The following is a 20,236-nucleotide window of genomic DNA, read 5'->3' on the forward strand; positions in this document are numbered from 1 at the left end:
AAGTAAATGCATCCTCCTTATTTTAAAATATGCCACTAATTTCTCACTAATCCCAGCACTCTCAGGCAAACTTGTGTTATTTGGCTGCACAAACATAACTAAAAGCATAGCTGTGATGATAAAAGCATTATACATCAACAGTTAAGTGATTAATAAGTGAATCAGGACATGGACTTTAGCACGAGTACGAAAAGCAGCTGCGCACCATGAATAGAGTTTGGCAGCTTAAATGGACTGTCCAGTCGGTGTTGTTAAATAAGCTCAGACTAAAGCACCAGCCGATTCAGGATGTAAAGGAAGTCGAGTTTTCTGCTTGAACTGGCTTGCAGGCTTTGCGTCCTTAATAATTAGCTGTCAACACTTGAATGCCAGTTATTATTTTGGAAGATAAGCTAATACATTAGTCAAATAGTGGCCATTGTGTCGGTTTCAAATTCCAAGAATATTTGCTTTTCCACTGCAAGAAGTATCATAAACACCAGATTTAAAAAAAAAAAAAAAAAAGTATTTTCTACAGTCTCAGGAAGGATATCCTCCTCCTACATCTGCAAAGACACTGTTGATATTCTTTCCAGGCAACAGCGAACCATACTGGCACCTCCAAAACCTCTTGAAAAATGTATGACTGAAACATCCGATCCTCATTTCCTAGCCCTACACTACATACCTCCTTTCTGGTAAGTGCCCACATACATCATAAGACTGCATAAAACAGCCAAAGACCTATAAATCATGCAGTAAGAGACATTCTCAGTACTGCAGTCTATATGCTTTTGTCCTCGGTACTCACCGTGTCTTCAAGCTATTTTTCATGAGCACCACACTAATGTATGTGCAGCACATTTTAGCAATATAATACAGAAATGTACTGTTTCTAAATTTGGGGTTTCAGGTATTTATGAAAACGGGAGTGGATCATTACTTGGTCTGATGGCTGAGTGAGCAGTTTCACAATGTAATATAGTGAGACTTTGTTTGACTGAAGCTCAAGCTGGCTTCAAATTATACAGGTGCAAAATTAAATTGAGCTGAATTTCAGTTTTCGACTCAATCAACCTTCCATTTTATCATATAAAAGCAGGCTGGCTGGAAACTATTGTATTGTGTAAGATTCATTAGGCGAATGAAGACCGAGCTATTCGGCTGCAGTCTTTTCAATCGCAAATTTATGAGTACATATTGGCGGTGGATGTCTGAGAGATTGTTGGTAAATTGTTTTGCAGATGAAATGGGCAGGTGACAGGAAGCAAAGGAGCATATCGCCAGCATACATCTCCCCCTCAGAGCACCTCGCTATTGGTCTTCTGTCTGATAGGAGCTCTCTCTATCCACTTCGCTGACTGTCCCCACAAGAGGAGCGCTCTCAGCTCCAACGCCAACCACTTTCCCATTATGCAAATGATTTCCCTGCAGAAAAGCTCCACGGCTGGTACCCATCAATTCGGCGAGGCCTCCAGTTTGAATACATGCGTTTTTTTTTTTTTTTTTTACTCAACCCCCCTGCCCCACTTCCTCCCTCCATACTTCTGAAAAGAAGGTTTATTTCTGATGCATAGCGCTGGTGTTCACATAGATGTGGTGGGGGAATAAAAGGAGCTCTTACCCAATCAATTTATACAACCCCCTTTGAAGAGTGCTTTTTTTCTATGGTGAGGAGTGAAATTATACAAAAATGTATAGGGAATACCTGCTGTAAAAAAAAATAAAAAAGACTAAGTAAGTTCCACTCATAGAGCCATGGGTTGTTTAGAGTGACGGCATTGCCATTTCAAATGCATACATCACACCAGGGCATATAAATACACATTTAATGAACTTCTTAGAGGCCTTGGAGGTATGTGGCCTTAAAACCTCACCATCATTTAATCCTCCCTTCTGCAGAAAATATCTCCATTCTCCGCATTGCCACTGGCACAGAGTCCGTCTGCGAGCTCAATACATAGTGAGCAGCGTTAGGGTTATTTTTGTAACCGAATAGCTGAATATGCATATTTGTTCGGACCAACGGATGACAGAAAGATATCAGAAGCACAGATAAAAGTTGACCTAAACCTCAAAACTCACTCAGGCTTAGCAGTCTGCAGATTTTTTCGTCATGACAAATTCTAGATGCATCAAACTGCTGCAAGAAAAGTAACAGCAAAAGCAGCTGTTTAAACCAACAGCTGTAGAAATGGAGAGAAATCTAGAGCCACGTAATGACATTTGAAATTTAAATATTTGCCACACCTCGGACTGGGCACCAAACTTCGATAGTTTTTATGGCACCAACTGCATTGCTTTGGTACTATCTAAAATCAAAAATGATACCTAGCATAAGTTTTGGGTTTTCAAAAGTGTTGTTGACAAAGTATCAAAGTCATGGTATTTGACTGAAAATGTTTTAAGGACACCCACCTGCAGGAAATGGATCCAGTTTTCTTTGGCTGTTGTTTTTAAAGTTGAGGATTTTGACTTAACACTTATAGTACCTCTTAACTAAAATGTGGTTCTTAAAATGAGAATGGAGCTTTAACATTTCACAGTATATTCCAGTTTAGAATATAGTTTAGATTTAAAGCACCAAACAAAACACGGTTCAGAACTTAATGAGGAAATGAAATATAATATATTTTTGCATTTCCTTTAATAGTCAATTTAGTGTTAAAAAATGAATTCATGCATAGAACAAATATTCCTTCAGACTGTTCTCTTTTCCCCAAGTCTTAAGATTAGCCAATAATAGTTCTGCCCTCTGCAGTTTTGATATGGTCCAACAAATAGTTAAAAAAAATATTTAGGGGTGCTCCAGTAGGTTTAGGTGCATATCACATTTCTGCAACATCCACATGTTGACCCCTGGCAGGGGACCTTTCTTTTAGTCCTCTCTCTGTCTCGCCTCACACTTCTTGTGTCTGTCTCTATTGTTATCAAATGAAGGCAAGAAGGCCAAAATGATTGAATACTAGTGTTAAAGTCCTGCCCAAGTGGTGATAAGTTCAGCCTGGCTAGAGTTACCTGTTCATCATTCAGTGAGGAAATTGTAATAATAAAATGTTCCAGGAGCTTCAGGCAGGTGAATGACTCTGTCGAGCGCAGTTTGAATGGAGACTTTTTTTGATTACACTCCAGGTAGGCTTGAACTCAAATAGATATCACTTACTGGATAAATGAAAAGTAGTTTCAGAAATAGGTATAAACTGAGGCCCCGGTATAAAATAATGACACTTTGAAAATCGTATGTTGCCACATGGTAGATAGACTGTGCTGGGTCAAATTTCAGATCATTTGCACCAGTGAAATGGCTTTACACCTGGCACGAAGCGGCACCAAGTGCAAAGCAAGTGTCTCTACATACTTCAAACCAACGCAATCATAATTTTCTTGTCCAGCGCCTACGTTGTTTAAATAGCAAATGGACTTGAATCCATTTGACCTCCCATGGATGTGTTGGTCATAAAATGAGGTGTGTTAAGTGCATTGTTGGTGCATTGCAATCTTGAGGCAGCGGAAAGAGATTCTGTTATTTCGAAGGTAATATGAACCTACGATTGTTGCTTGATTGCTCTGGCAGATCTTTTTCCTCTGTAGAGAAATGGTATTTACTAATTCTGGATAAATTCCCCGTTATAATAGCAAACCGCCATAGTGGAAGTGCACCTGGCTCTGATTGGCTTATTTTATATTACTGCCTTACTTTATGCACAGGTTATTGCCGCGTGGCATTCGTGACGTCGGAACTCTACCTTTCCTATAAGCCTCGAGTTCACGAGTTGTGTGTTTTTGGACGTTTACGGAAATGGCAGAGGCCAATGACGTTAATCTTTTTATGTTTGATGTTAAGATAATCTATTGTAATTTTAGTCATCTAGAGTTTGTCTTTATAACTTGGCTAATAGCCAACGTTTGAGGAAAATATTGATCTTCCCAACTGCCTCATCTTTTCCGACTGTGCCTTTGCATTTCCTCCATTACGTTACTCTGCTGTAAGCTTACTAAATTGTTAGCCTCTGTGGCTCCTGCCGGGGTCCACGTTGGAAAGTAAGACAGACTGTTACTCTGTGTAACAGCCACAGAGTCCAGAGAAGGTGTCCAATCAACAAAAGTAATTGGAAACACCTGTGTGTGGCACTATGGCTGTGTAGCTTTAGAGAAGTCAAAATTTTAATTTATATTTTAGTTTAGTCATGGGTTCATTGACATGCAGCTATCTGACTGTTTGTGAGTTGTCATTTTACACTGAGGCATATGACGGCAAACTTCCATTTTAATGCCCTCCCTTTGAACTTGTCACATCAGCTGGCATGTAATCAATGCAACTTGGCAGCTCTCTTCTCCCATGCTCAAAATGTACAAAGTCTTTCAGACAGTGGACACTGCACTAACTCAACTTGACTGCAGGTTAATTCACAAGATTAACAATCCCCAGCAGTCATCTTGCATAGAACCGCTGATCCCTGTACTAACATTTGTTCCTTCATGTGTGGGATCTTGTACAAGCTGTCACTTGCAGAAGAGACATTCACATTTACTTCTTTTTGGACTGCCAGCGATGATTTTTCTTTCTTTCTTATCCCATCACAGACAAGGAGATTATCTTTCCAAGTTTATAAAACAAACGCACAGTGAACTGACGATGAGGCATGTCTCTTAATGAGCGAGTGGCCCATGCTATTTCCTTGTGATTCACCAGAGATTCGTGTGATTACAGTGTGACAGCTGTGTAATTACATGGAAAGCCCCAACAAGTGATTTTGTGACATGTTTGAACAGCTGCAAACACTGACATTGTCCCTTTGTCACTTTACTATGCATCAGTCCTTGAGTGTGTGCGTGAGTCTGCATTTATTTGCATTCTAGCCAACAATTAATAGGCAGGTGATATTTTGATAAACATTGTACCATGTACGATGCCAGTGTGTGTGTAGTTGTGGTGGTGATTTTGAGAATTTTGAGAGAAGTTAAATGGCCGTCTATGGAGCCAGAGGCCTTTTAGAGCCAACCTCTAGTGGCACCCGGTGGTATTACAGCTTAAGGCACTTCTGTGTTGGCCTCATTTTTCTGAGCTGGAAGCTATGCCCACTTTTATATACATTCTATGAATGCATCTAAAAGCTGTGCATTAACCGGCATTGTCCAGCAAAAGAAGACAAACATGTTACTACAAAGTGGCAACCCACTGAACATTACCGACTGGTTTGTAAACTGCCAATCTGAGGAGGAGCGAGGTTTGGATCTGACGGAGAAACCAAGGTCAATAAGGCCGCCCACTTATACTGAAAACTGCAGCCCAGGCTTGTCACGCCCCTCAACATACCTCTCTTTAAGGCTTAATATCTAATTCATTTTTAAAATATTTTCAGAGGGACTGTTTGGAACTGATTGGAAGGCAGACTTCTGCTAAAGACACCATAATGACTTGTGGAAAAACCTATGGAATTCCTATTTCATGGGAAAAGTTGACACTTTTTGAATGGGAGTTTTTATATGGAGTCTATGGTTACTACCAGGTTTTGGTAACGTGTTTGGCTCTGTGAAATTAAAAGCTGTTGAGGCCTTCGAATAATAGTAAAATAGTTCCCAGCAAGGATTGAATAGTATTTTTTGCTTAGAATACCCTCCCTAGAGATAGTTTATTGAGACAAGACAGGAGTCTTTAAGTGGGTACCTCCCATCACAGATTATTTTATTTACTTAGGTGTAAGATGCTTAACAAATCTTAAATGACAGCATACATTAACAATGAGTCAAATATGACCTGAATCTAAACTTTAAACTTCTTCATTACTTCTATTATCACTATGTATACATTTGTGAAATTAATTGTAACCACTGCTTACTCATAGAACATTCTTTTAAAGTAGTCACAGTTTAGGATCTGCAATACAAACATACATTTTAAATAACAGTCTTTGCTTAACAAAAAACAAAGAGGTGATGAAATGTAAAACAATACGAGATGAAAACAGAGCTACCTCACCATTTCTGTTCTTGATTATGTTTGTGATTATTTTCACACCAAACGAGGTGTCTAAATAAGAATAAATTGAAATGGAAAGCAATCTTGACTGCAATATGATATATTAATGATTCGCTGAATTTGTGATCGAAGATTGCTTTGGCTAAATTTCCCCAGTTTCTTCCCATGCTTTTCCTTCTGCATGTCAAGCAGAAGACGCTGACAGCGGCCCACCTCTCCGGGTGTATCGCTCAGGTTTTAATTTAACACAGCTGCGCTACAAGGACATCCCTTTGGGTTTATAGCACGAATGCGGGATCCAACAAACAACAGCAATAAACAGGAATACAACAATATGTGACTTGGGTGTAGGGCTGAATGTGAGATGTGTGAATGTAATGCTCACTTCTCTGAGCTTATTTTCAGGATCACAGTGTGCTCTTTTTTTGTAATATGTTCTCCTCATATCTGCCTTTTATCAGGCGCAGGATCTCCAAGTGCAATTACCCTCACATTTTCTTCGTCATTAAATTCTTTTCTAAAAACGTTTAATGATCACATCCCTTCAGTCAAAAATAATTAGAAAAAGAAGTTCATCAGGTGAGGAGTAAAATTAGTTCCTCATTGTGTTCTTTGGCTGTCGGGGATTTATATACCACCTGAGGAAAAGCAGCTTAAACAGGCTGCATTTAACCAATCGTCTGCTGCCTCTCAAATTTAAGGAGTGATTCAAAACCCATCTTATCCAAAGATGAAAATGATCTTATAATGCCTGCAACAACTAGCGGGGAGCTTCTGTGAGCGCATCTTGAGAAGCTGTACTCACCATCAGCAACTCATTGAAGTTTTTTTATGTATCTTTTCTTGACGCTCTATGTGGCTAAGGGTTCTGGTTTTTTTAATTATTATTTTGCACAAGGCTCAGCTTTGCAGTGTTGAAATGTCATTTTTCCAGTGCAGCGAAGTTTCCCTGCCGCCTGCAGTTGCACTGACATTTTGGTGGCTCATCATGTGCTGAAGTACAGAGGCAGCGCAGCAGGGGGTGCATCACTTGCAGTTGGGGAGTGAGTGTTCACATTGTTTGTCGGTGTGTGCGTCCGACCTGCCTGTTCCAGGTCACTGGGTCAACACGTGCACTGTCTCTGTGCTGAGTGCCATTTTCATCACTTTAATGGGAAGAAACGTACTCACACAAAACCTTTCAAAATAACGCAAACCCTCTCTGTATATTTAGCTTGTCAGTATCATTTTCAATATACATTCATCAACTGGTAGACACACACAAATGCTCTGCAAAAATACAATTTTGAAGCAATTATAGCTATAATGGCAGGAAGGCAGGGTAAAGATTCATGTCTATTCTTATCAGCATCTCGCATCTATTTGTGTGTTCAGCTGATCAGCTCTCTGGAGCCATCTGAAATTGACAGGTATCTTTTCCATCAACAGTCTGTAATTTGAGTGACTGTTGAAGTGTCAAAATGTAGTTATGCTTGCCTGCTTCGCTGTGGTTAAATGGGTTAAATCATGCACAACAGCAGTTGGCTGCCGCAAAACAAAGATGCCAGTTTTTGTCCTCTTGTGCACATCAAACCAGTCATTTATATCTACACAACCTGACAGTTTATGTATGGAAAAAAAATCAAAATGCAGGACATTGTGCTAAAATCAAATCAAAACAATAGACACTTGGCTAAATCCGTCCCCCAGCATTTGTCGAACATAGTTTAGCAACCGCAACTTAGCATGGCAGGTCTGTCAAACTTTGGATTTCTCCACGTTAAAACAGTGTGCATAGGGTTGTTGTAAGAGTGATACCAGTGGGAGCTTGGAGGATGGTGCAACTGCTGCAGCTGCTGCATGTGCAGCTGTGGAAGCATGTTCTGGATGCAACATCAGTTACTCTGTCCTAATTAGGACTAATGACTGAACTTTGATACCTTGAGCTTCAGGACTACGTACTATGAAAAAGGCCTTGTCATTCGCCACCAAATTTTTATACCAAGGCTAACATCCCTATGAATCGTTTTTTGTTTTAAAAAGTGCTACCATGGCCACGATTAGGAGTAAATCTCATCAGCATAAGTGAGCCACAACATTTGCCATATTTACCCTCTATTAGGACGACCCACCCGTGTAGATGAAATCACTCTGTTTCAAATTTGGTAAATCTTGCACGCTTTATTTCACTCTTTTCAAACACATTTTTGGCCACATATTGCACCAAGGTAGCTAACAACCACTGAATGCATGTGATGCATTAAGGGGACATCTGTCAATTGAAAAAAAGCAAAATAAAACTTGATTGCACTCTCCCCCCTCCAAACTGCACGATAACCAAGTATTTGTACCATTGGGTAATTTCCTTTTTCTTGAAATGTATTTTGTAAAATTGATATTAAAAAAAAAGATTGTTCTGGAACTAATATCGTTCACATTCTTCACGACTACCTGTTACCACCAGTCAGTTCTCAAGTCATTAACAAAACACCAGGTTACAAGATTAGGTTTGATTTTGACTTTATTAATCCCAAAATGGGGAGATTCGGTCGGCACAGCAGCAAAGAAAAACAAAGTGCACACTATATTAAAAAAATATACAAATACGTATAAAATAGATACAAAATAATTATTCTAGAAAAAAAAATAAGAGCAATGAATACATACACAAACACAGACTATATACACAAAGGCATGTGTAGATTCACTGTCGTTTCTGCTCCTTTCTCACGACTTCGACCAAAGCGGGACCAACATGATGTTGTCGAGCAGAATCCGAACTGTTCATTTAACTGTACCACAAGCTGTAATTTATCATTTAGAAAATGTATTCTCTCTGGATAGTCCACAGGATCTTTGCAGAAAACTGTCAGTCACATGCACCTGAATGTGACTTTGTTAATGGTGAAATGAATGGCAGTATATTTCAACTTGTGTGTCTGAATGGTTTTGCATCTCTCGTTGGTTCAGACTTTTTAATTTTTTTTCAAACAATGAACTGAAGATTTTTTTTCTCCCATTTTGGCAAAATTAGCATTTTTTTTTTATTTCTCACTTGTTAGAACCATCTGTATTTATTTTTCACAGTAATTGCGCCTGACTTCTCAGTTTGGATCCAGGCAGTCACAGACAATTTATGTCCACAATCTGTTCTGACAAGCATGATGTCTAATAACTGCTGTCTGTTTTTGTGTGGTTTTCTGTATGTTTGTGTATATGAGAAATGCTAACACATTTGCTCTTATTGGCCCCCCTAATTGAGAAGTATGGCTGGATATGAAAGTCTGTCAACACAACAGCAGAGAGATCCCTGTTCTCTGTTGCATGCTGTCTTTGCCGATCTGCCTCTGCCACATCAGTGCTCAGCGGTCTCCTGTGAACTCTTTCGCACAGCACATAACCCCGCTATCGCTTCTCTTTGGCAATCATTTCTTCTATTGAGCGGGAGAAGGGCAATTGCGATGATGGACCTGTTGTCATCTGGAGCAGACAAAAGTGTTTTCTAGCTGTGGAGGTTTCAAAGATAAACATCCTGTTGTCTTCACATCGTTTTGGGTCAAAGAAAGGAACCAGATAATCATTTCACGAATGTAAAACAGATGCAATCATAGCCTGATGCCGCTCGTTCCATCTTTGTTAGGCAAACTTTGGGAAGACAAAACTATGTTCACTCAGTTTAATAGATTTATGAGTTGCCCAATTTTACTTTTCAAATTGATACACAGTGGTCATGTCAGCTTTTACCTTGGGAATACATGTGGCTGATGGCTGTTTCACTGAGCTGTAGCTTCTTGCTTTCAGAAAAAGATTTTCCAGGTAGAAAAATAAATAAAGTCTCCCAAAGAATGCCGTAAATACTGAGGTGGTACAATAGCAACTCTAGTTCTATTCAGTGTTTCTGCTGAGGCGATGGAGGGATGGAGAGCTGTGAGAGGTAGATGAGAAGTCATCTCTAGTCACCAGAGCGGGGCAGAAGGCTTGATAACACCGGGTATATGCCCGCAGTTCCTGAGATGAGTTTTAAAATCTCAGACACCAAAAAAATAAGGTTTTTAAGTTGGTTGTTCAACCTCTTTGAAAATGTGTTTTGATGTTTTTTTTTTAATGCAACGTAATTCCTTTTTGTTCAGATTCACTGCGTAACAGTCACAGCTTTCGGCACGAAATATAAATTGTGTGCGTATGAAGTATGATGTATGCGTGCTCAGATACGGACGGGCACTTTTAACTGCCTGTTTGAATTGGACTACATCAATTCTAGCTTTTGTGCTCCAGGGATCACAAGGTTACATAAAGGTTTAATGTACACTTTTTCTAATGAAGGGGACAAACACTGCTTGCAATAGATACTCACACGTGTGTGTTTGTTTAATTGTATGGGAGCGTTTGCTTGCAGTAATACTGTATTTCCAGCCTGCCTGCCTGTGTCAGTCTGCTCCTGTGTGTGGTGCTGCAGAGAGCAGAGCAGGACCACTGGGCTGAAGCTGTGCTCCTACAGTAGTAATGAGCTGCCTGGTGCCTCAGCATTTCTGATGAAGTCTTCCCTGTGATCACTTCTCTATCTAATCCCTGTTGGCCAGGTTCCTAGCAGCCTGCCTCCCATTAGTACAGCCGCTATCTAATGCATGCTGGGAAACTCTCACATTAACTCTCTCCTGGCTGGATTAATATAAGTGTGTGTCCCACAGTGGGGCTTTGCATGCATTTCAATGCTAACAAACATCTTGTAAAACGTGATGCACATTTCGAAGTGCCTAATGAGGCCTAGATGCAATACAGAGTGCAAAAACGATGTACAAGGTAGATGGTCTTTTCTAAGCATGCAGCAGTTTCTTTGATTTTAGGGGATGTGGATAGGAATGCAGCAATCCGACTGTCAGCTGTAATACCGATGCCTGGGCTTTGGAAAACAGAGCATTGATCTGATACCAGTGTTTGATAGATAAGCTGTACATGCATCACTGTGTGGAAGAGACTGGGATCATTGTTTTATAAGCCAAAATCAGGCTTGACATCATGATGCATGATGCTTCTGGAGGTGCTTGATTAAGTCTGTTGTTAAATTAGAATTTGTTTTTGGTAAACTACCATTTGAAGCCTCGAGTCTGGCTGTCGCCTTCTTGGTTTTTTGGAGTTAGAGGTGACCATAATTGACAAGCTGGGGAGGAGTGACGGGTAGATCTGAATGCGAACTCATGGACTCTATGCCCCGCCCACCTGTACCGGAAAACTGACTGCAACCCAGGCATGCGAATCAAACCAGGAACGGGCCAAAACATACCTCTCTTTGAGACAGAATATCTAAATAATTACTGGAATAATTTTACATGGACTGCCAGAACAATGATTAGACAGCCCCTAGTGGCCCTCAGTGATATTGCACTTTAAGGCACTTCAGCATTGGCTTCACTTTTCAAACCTGAAGACAACATTGATTTTTATATAAAGTCTACGAGTGGCCCCATTGTCACTGATACCCTATCCAGCAATTTTAGTGTCAGACCGATATCGGATATCAGTATTGGAGCAGTGCATCCATAGATGTGGATTATCTTGTGCTCTTTCCTGCTGCGTTATGTCTCTCAGGGCCTTTTAAAGGGCCCGTCCATGTGCCACTTTATATATGCGGAACTCTGCGTCCTTCTTACCAGTTGAATTATTCATTTACCGGAGCCACTACTCATATCTGTGGAGGCAGTAGCTTCAGTGTGTTATGAGGATGCAGTAATGTGACTTTATAGGGACCAAAGCTCCCTTTACCCGACCAGAAAATCCCACATTCTTTACTCCCTCTATGCCTTTATACCTTTTTTCTGTTTCTGTTTTTCTCTGTTTTCGGTGTCCTTCTCCTCCTCTCTGACTTTATAAGAACATCTTTACACCTTTAGTTTACAGGTTTTCTTTTCTCTCCCTCTAATATTGCAGTCCACACCGTCCATCCTCTCACTCCCATATATCTCCGAAGCCCTCTTTCCACTACCATCTTTTCATCACACTACCTGTTGTTACCCTGCCTGTATGACGGTCTCCTTCCGTCTCCCTAAGCAGTCACTATCCACCCCGAAAAGATGCCGGCAAGCCGTCCACGTAAATGAATGTGTCCTTGATGCACATCCCGCCCCTGTCCTGCACTACCTGGACAATAACCGGGTCCAAGTGCATTTGTCATTATTGCCATTTTACCCAAAGCAATGACATGTAAGATTTGGCCGTGATGTGTCTGAGAGATGTGGCCTGTCACAAATATTAAAGAATCGCCTACATTTTTTTTAGCTGACTGCAATCATTTAAATAATTTCCAATCGTCTGTACAAAAAGAGGTGGATGACAGAAATGGCATATTCCCTTTTTTTTTTGTTTCCTTGAAAACAGTTATTTTTTTCTTTATGAAAAAAGTCACTTGAAAAAAAAATACCACTTCAGTAAATACTTTTCAAGATAATTGCAATTATTTTGCGGAATGGAAATGTTACCTTTTTTTGTACTACAAAGTCGTACCAAATTTATATGATCTTCATACCGTAAATCTGTGGCTGCTTATTTGTTTCTTTGATTTTCTGCAATATACAGTAGCTCATCAGTGCAGTGCTTTTCAGTCGCCAACTATTTGATCTTTGCTGTTAGACCATACTTGAAAACTGTTTGCAAGTGCATCGCTAGACAACAATGTCATTACTTTGACAACAAAACTGAGTCAATAAACTATTCACCGTGATGAATTACCTACCTCACAAGGTCCCCTATGAAGTTGCAGTGTTCTGAGATGTGCTGTAAAAAAAAAAAAACGACACAATTTGTATTTAATGGACATGTGAGGGTGACACATTCAATACTGATTTGCCCAGACAGCCTTGCCATTATTCTCAGGGTACAGCATGGAACTGTTGCCATGGTATCTCTTGCTCTCTCTCCCCTTATTTTTTTATTTTATTTTATTTTTTTTAATATCACAGCTCCACACATTTGCCACTGATTCAGGCCATTAACTCACCCTGAATGACATTTCGATAACTGTCATTTTCTGTATTCAGCTTTGCATCAATAGGAACACGCAGGTGCTTGAAATGACCTCAAAAACGGGACTGAAAATACAATGTGGATTTGAATAGACATTAAATCATGCAAGATATTCACTGAAGCATATTAGAAATAAATACACTTCTATGAAGTTAATAGGTCGATGTAATAAAAATATGAAAGGAAATAAAAACACAAAATGCTCTTATATCCAATTTTTTATTAAGCCAATAAAACCGTTCGGGACTGGAGACAGATAAAATCTTAGATGATGTACTCTAATGTCTCTACATCAGAATTGGCGCCTTTAGCTTTCTTGTGTTAAACGTCTATTTGTAGCTGGGTTTTAATGTGACCGTGTCGTTGCTGCTTTGGCTTTCTGTGTATTAGCTCCGTGGGCAATCAGAAGTCATAGAAATGTCTCTACTCCATTTCCCAAATTGTCACAGAGAGCGAGGGGTCCTTCAGAAATAATTAGTTTGTCACATGCTGTCAGGACCAGAAATGCAAATCAAGGCTGAACATCTTGTTATGTGATAATTTATCGATCCAGTCGAAGACAACCACTAATTTACTAATGGGGGCTGATTGAACAGTACACCTCAGAAGAGACTGGAGCTCTACTCTGCTGGATGAGCTTCTTTTTTCTTTTCCTCTAGTATGCTATCTGAACAGCTTGCTAATAGAAATTCTCTTTTCCCTCACATATTGGAAAGATATTCATCACACTGCTTTCAGTAAGATGACGCCGTAATGCATTTTGGACAGACCAATTTCCCTGGAAGCTTAGCAAGAATAATATGTTCTTTTGGGTGTTTTATTTTTTTCAATATTAGGTGTTAGTACTGTCTCTACAAACTCCTTGCCTTCTGGGGTCAAAATTCAAAATTAAGGCAATGGTAATGTTCTGAACTGTTGCTACAGAAGTTGAGATGTACTTGTAATTATGAAAATGCCCGCCAACTATAAAAGCTGAGCTTTAATCTTGGTCTCACTGCGTCTGCCAAAGTGTCAGACATGTTGGCTGATGACCGATTTGTTTTTCTGTCTGCTTATTTGAAATTGTGATACTATACTTTTCTAAGGATTTGTCTTAAGAAGCATTTTATTGCTTTTGAGAGCAAAGAAGTTTTTTTTTCTTTTTTTTTTCCCATTAGTATTATTTTTCATTTTGAGAGCTTATAAGACAGATCCTCCTCGATGAAAACCTTCGTGCTCTGTGCTTGTTATAATTGTACAGTTGGAGTGCTGGTTTTATTGTACTTGTACAGCAAGTTCTTATTCTGAAGGTCAAATCTGAAGTGGAATCAGGACTCACCACTTTACAGATACAGCGCATTATTTGATGAAACAGGCTGTGATTTTGAATCCATCTGAGTTTTATATGATGGGAATGAGGCCATCAGCCGACAGCATAACCCACAAGATGGAGGCTCAATGCCAGTGTTAATGTGGAGGGCTGTTGTTGTATGTTGACATTGGAGTAAGATCTGGATGCAGTATGCTACAGGTGCAGCTCACAGGGTTTCTAAAGAATTGGTTATTATCCACCATGCTGGTAAGGAGGCCTTTAATTTGATTGCATAATAGTGAAGACAACGAATGTATGCTAAATACAGAATATGTAAGTAACCACATACTAAAAATAAAAGTAGAATTCTTCTAATGCACATTTTATGAAAGAAAAAGTACAGAAATATTGGCAGCAAAAAATCCTGACTGTGCAGTGTCGCTGTTCCAAGTGTTATACACCATGTATTACATTATTGAATTATTGCTACAGATGCATAGACATGGATGCATACAAATGATCGAGGCGGTTAAACCACTTTACATTGTTATGATAATTTGAACAATGTGTTATAGTTTACTTGCAGACTTCCTTTCTTGTATATAATATGGAAACCTGCAAATTGACTGTGGCTGTAAATGGATGATTCCTCTGAATTGCAGCTAAGTAAAGTGCTGAAGCAAATGCCTTTTGTTACTTTCCACCGCTGTTGGTATCGATAATATCGAACAAATACATTGGTAAGCTTGACATGGGTATACTGCTGTCCAAGGGATCTTCAGTCTTGGTGACACAAATCCTTACCGCTTTTGGTGTGACTGCTTTGCTGTGGTGAACATATCTGCAGAACTTTTCATCTCCATCAGGACAAAGAAGGGAAATTTCTGCCCTTCATTTTTTGCGAGCACAGAAATTTGCGTGACATACCTATATCCTCTCGTAATGACCTAAGTAGGTGCCGTTACTCTATATTTGACATTGATTGGTTTGTAGATGGATGTGCGTGCAACGTCTGCGTGTTGTCAATTCAGTCGGTCGCCTTTTCTGTTTGAGTGGAGAAAAGTGAATGAACGTCCGTCATTTTTCAATAACCATAATTTATTTTCTTTTAATGCAGTGAATTTTTCCTAAGCTTAAAACTACTAAAATCAGTAATCAGTTTTTACATTTAAATGTCCATGCCCTGCTGCTTTTTATTTTATGATAAAAAAAAACATTAATTATACAGTGATTGTAGCATGTTCACAAGTTTGTGTACCCTTCTACTTTTAAAGTATCTGAACTTCATTAACATATTAAACCTTAACTGAATCCTCAGGATTTGCAAAAGACAAATTCTCTGATGATTCAAACATTGGGGAAACTCAACAGCATGGGCTCCTCTAAGCAACTGACTGAGGAGCTGAAAACCAATGTCTACAAAGCAGAGGCGATCAAAAGATATGAAAATGCTTGTAGCTTGCAATTTATAAAGTCCAAATTTTCATGAAGAAATGTGTGCCTACATGGAAGAGTCATCAAAAGGAAAATCTTACCTGTGACATCATCACAGGTCAAAGAAGTCTGCAAAGCAACATCTGGATAAGTCCATCCCTTTTCCACCACTTATCTGGGCTCCGGTCGCTGTGCAGCAGGATGAGAAAGTTAGTCCAGACGCCTATTTTCCAGCTCCTCCTGGGGGATTGCAAGATATTCCCTGGCCAGATGAGATATATAATCCCTCCAGCGTGTTCTGGGTCTACCCAAGGGTCTCCTACCAGTCGGACGTGCCGAGAAAACCTCCAATGGAAGGCACACAGGAGGCATCTTAATCAGATGCCCGAACCACCTCAACTGGCTCCTTTTGGCACAAAGGAGCGGCGCCTCTACTCCAAGCTCCCTTCGGGTGCCGGCGCTTCTAATCCTATCTCCAAGGCTGAACCCGGCCACATTGAAATGGGGGAAATCATTTCAGCCGCTTGTATCGGCAGTCTCATTCTTTCGGTCACTACTTGAAGCTCATGACCACACGTGAGGGTTAGAATGTAGATGAAGTGATAAATCAAAAGCTTCGCCTTCCGGCTCAGCTCCTTCTTCACCAAAACTGTCCGGTACAACGCTTTCTCTACCACTGAAGCCACACCAATCCGCCTGGTAATCTCTCCATCCTACCCAAAGATATTTAGAAAAAAACATTCAGTGGATTAATTAAGTCAAATTGAGCTCTTTGACCGGAATCACCAAAGGTATGTCTGGAGAAATAAAAAAACGTATTGCCAACTGGTTGTGTGGTAGCCAGTGTCACAGGACACATTGCATCGATGGAGGGAAAAATGGATTCCACTAAAAATCAGCAAATTCCTAAGTACAGTAAATGTCCTGCAGTCTGTCCAGACAGAAAACAAAAGATGCTGGCTTCTACAACAAGGAGACAATAATCCAAAGTAGAACCAATAATCCACTCTCATATACTTGCAAGAAACACAAGTTGCAGCTTTTGGGGAAAAAAAAGTTGTCAAATCCCCCTGTACTCTTTCTGCCTTGAAAACAGATGAAGTTAGCGGCAAACTGGCCAGCACGCTGAAGCATTTAGTGGAGCAGTGCCCTAAGAAGGGCAGTGACTAACATTAATATGTAGATACAAACATGAAAAATGAATTAAATTGAAGATGAGTGTGTTCCTTATCTGCAGAATGTGGAAAAGGAAATATGTTAGCTAACACATTTGTCATATCGGCTTTCTAAGGTGATATTGTGTCAGGATTGTGTTTACAGCTTCTTGTGTTGCTTCATAGCTGACAAATATAGTTCTTATGCATAATCCTAACCAAATTTTAGCACTGGTTTGAGATACAACCCTCCATGTGAATGTATTTCAATAGAAAATACATCTTAATATGTATTAATATATACATAGCAAGCAGCCACATGCCAAGCCTGCCAACGACTGCATGCAAATTCTATGCTGCTTTATATGAACATTTTCCAACTAAAGCCCCAAACTGACACGTGGCCCTTTCATGTCTGTTGAAGCTCCGGAGACAGCTTCATCTGAACTCTCTCCACTTCTTTTCTCTCTTCTCTGTTGTATCTGGAACTGTTATGGAGGTTTGTGGTGGCGGCCCCGATCTGCGCTGACATCTCGACCCTCCTTACAACAGTGTAGCGCTGCGCTCCTTTTTTTGCCTTGTCTGCAAATGCCAGAGCCATTTTGTACCTCGGGGAAGACGCAGAGATCAAATGGCCACAATTCAATGTTGTGAAACACACAGCAGGGAAAATGGCTCTAGAGGTCTCCTCAGAGCACGCTGTGTGCCCAGATGAAGGGGCTCGCTGATCACCGACTGATAGAGGTCTCAAGGATAACACCTGTATGTTTTTTTTGTCATTGATATTGCCTGTCCCACTGTCAGATAAGACAGACTTGGGTGAAAACAGGGTTGTTGTGATTTCCCCATCCTGCTCAAGTGTCTGTAAAAGAGGTTTTTCAAAATGAAATCGGTGTCTTATACAAGATCTTGAATTACCTCGCTGATAATCTTTGGCAATAATGTCTGGCTAGCTTGGAAATGGAAGTTAAAACTGCATTAGTTTCCTCTCAGAGTTTGAAGACAATACACATTAATTTAGAGAAATTGATAATGCATGATGAGTCATCTTTTAATGTGTAGTTTGCATGCATGAAGGATGTTGCTAAGAGAAGTTATTTGCATTTAATAAGTCATGAATACACATGAGCCAAAGAAGAACAAAGGACAGCTCCATGAATTTTGGAATCCGGTCCCTGATGGGTCGTTGCCTGTATGAAGCTGTGAAAATTTGATGCTTGCATAATAACCCTTGCAGCACCATGTCCACAGCGATGAATATAACCTCACACTTCCAAATTATTTGCGTTGCCATGGTAATTAAAGCTTTTCCTACACTTGAGTGAGAATGATGATACGATATGCTTACACCACATACTGCTGCTGTTACATAAGAAAGATCAACACTTTGCAAGGCTCGCCCGCTTTAAGTGTTGACATGCCATCGCCTCGGAATGCATCGGTACGTGGGCGGGGTGCAAACCAACCCTGTGCAGCAGGAGGCGATCGAAACTGCACTGTCAGCGCAGATGGGACTTCCTGGACAGGCAGAGCCGCCTCCCTGATTGGCTGTCACTCAGCGTCAGTCAGACAGAACCAGAGTACCAGTCATACAGAACACACACACATACACATACAACCAACTAAATTGGGCTTTGGAGAAGCAGAATTATTTGCAAGTAAATTGCAAAACTTTCATTCAGAGAGAATTACCCCCGAGAATGGATTGGGAATGGTTGCCGGAGCTCACAACTGTTCCGCAGCAGCACTTTACTTGTTGAAATGTGAGAGGCTCATTAGGCCGAAGGTTCCCTGATGAGACAGTTTAATTACATGCCATTGGGACTTGTGCAAGTGTTAGAGCTGCCATTACAACTTTTATTAGCACTGTGAACCAGCAAAATGCAACACAAGTTATTTTCTAATGTCATTGTTTCCATTGAGTTCGCAATGATCTGTACAACAGTGTGGGTCATACAAGGTGTTCACGGCTTTTACTTCGTGAAGTTTCGGCTTTCATTTTCCTTTAATCAATGCTGTGAACCATACATCTGTAAAACAAAGGGAGCAGGTTCTATTCATTACAGGGCAAATAGTATTCAGCGGAGGGTCTGCTGGCTTCTGTATATTCTACATTGTGTGCACATGGCCTAATCGAGTCGATGATAATCGACACAAACACCAGACAAGTCAGTGGAAGCCGGTCTCAGGCCCAACAGGCACTCTGACGGGGACAAGCAGCCACCCAGAGTGCACTGTGCTCTTTCCATTTGTAACAGATTTACCTCTTACCTTGTCCTCTCACATCTTTCAGTGCAGCCCTTGTTCGGTTGAACCCTGATTCGTATGTCTGAGCCAAGAATCCCGCTGCTTCTCCCCAGAGATCAGTTCCTGGAGAAAATCGTTCCCATTTTCGTACGTCTGTGTAGCCTTTTGTTTCCCCGTGGCCTCGCGGTCTCTTTAGCATGCAGATGTGATTAGCTAATGTCACCGCACAGCAGGGCTGATTCAGACCGTTCCTCTCTGCTGGAGTCGCTTAGACATTGCAATCCCGGGAAAATCAAATTATAGAGCCATTAATTTGTCTAGGTAATCCAGCCTGTCAGATGCTCTGGAGGAGTAATCTCAGAGGACTGCGTTCATCAAGTGTGTGATGCCAGCAGAAGTGAAGCATTATCTAATTAACAGGAGAGGACTGAGTGGCTAGGAATTACATCTGGCCTGAATCACCTGCCTTCACAGTAAAACTATGGTGACATGTAGATGATGTTGGGTTGATTCTGAAATATAATCTACACTGATTACCTGTTAATGAAAGGTCCTGATTACCAGTTTCTGAAACTTGAAACTAATCAAATTCTGCTCATTGTTACTGACTTGTTACTGTACATGATAAACACAATTTGTCAGTGGTGTTGTGCTGACAAGGCAAAAACTGAAGTTTTGGAGTGTAACACTATCTGATAAACCAATGTGTCCCAAGACATGTACCTATTAAAAGGAATACAAACTTCCACGTCAGCAAACCTTCACAAGTTGACCACTCAGTATATCTGGCCATTTAGCTTATTTGTACTGTTGAAAGGGCACAGAGAAGTGTCACATGCTTTTTGTTGTACGGCTCATTAACAGAAGAAGACCTTTTGAGAGGCTGAGTGAGACACCTTCATGGTCATAAAAGTTGAAGGAGGTGAAATGAACTGTCTAATCCTGATATTTAGAAAAGTGAATTATATAAAAAGGGTGAAATAAAACCATTTCAAAGGTAACAGCAGAAGTAATCAGAATAGGCACTTTCTTTTATGACTTTATTTGATAGTGACATTGGCAACTCATCCTCGTACTGAAGGGAGACAATACGTCGATCTCCTCTGACTCTCAAAAGGATAAATAATCTATATGTGAGCATTATATGAGCCCTCT

Source organism: Brachyistius frenatus, unplaced genomic scaffold (genome assembly GCF_029030835.1).
Source record: "Brachyistius frenatus isolate BFR_SWC_R1_liver_20210118 unplaced genomic scaffold, ASM2903083v1 Contig_153, whole genome shotgun sequence".
In the NCBI taxonomy this organism is placed as follows: Eukaryota; Metazoa; Chordata; class Actinopteri; family Embiotocidae; genus Brachyistius; species Brachyistius frenatus.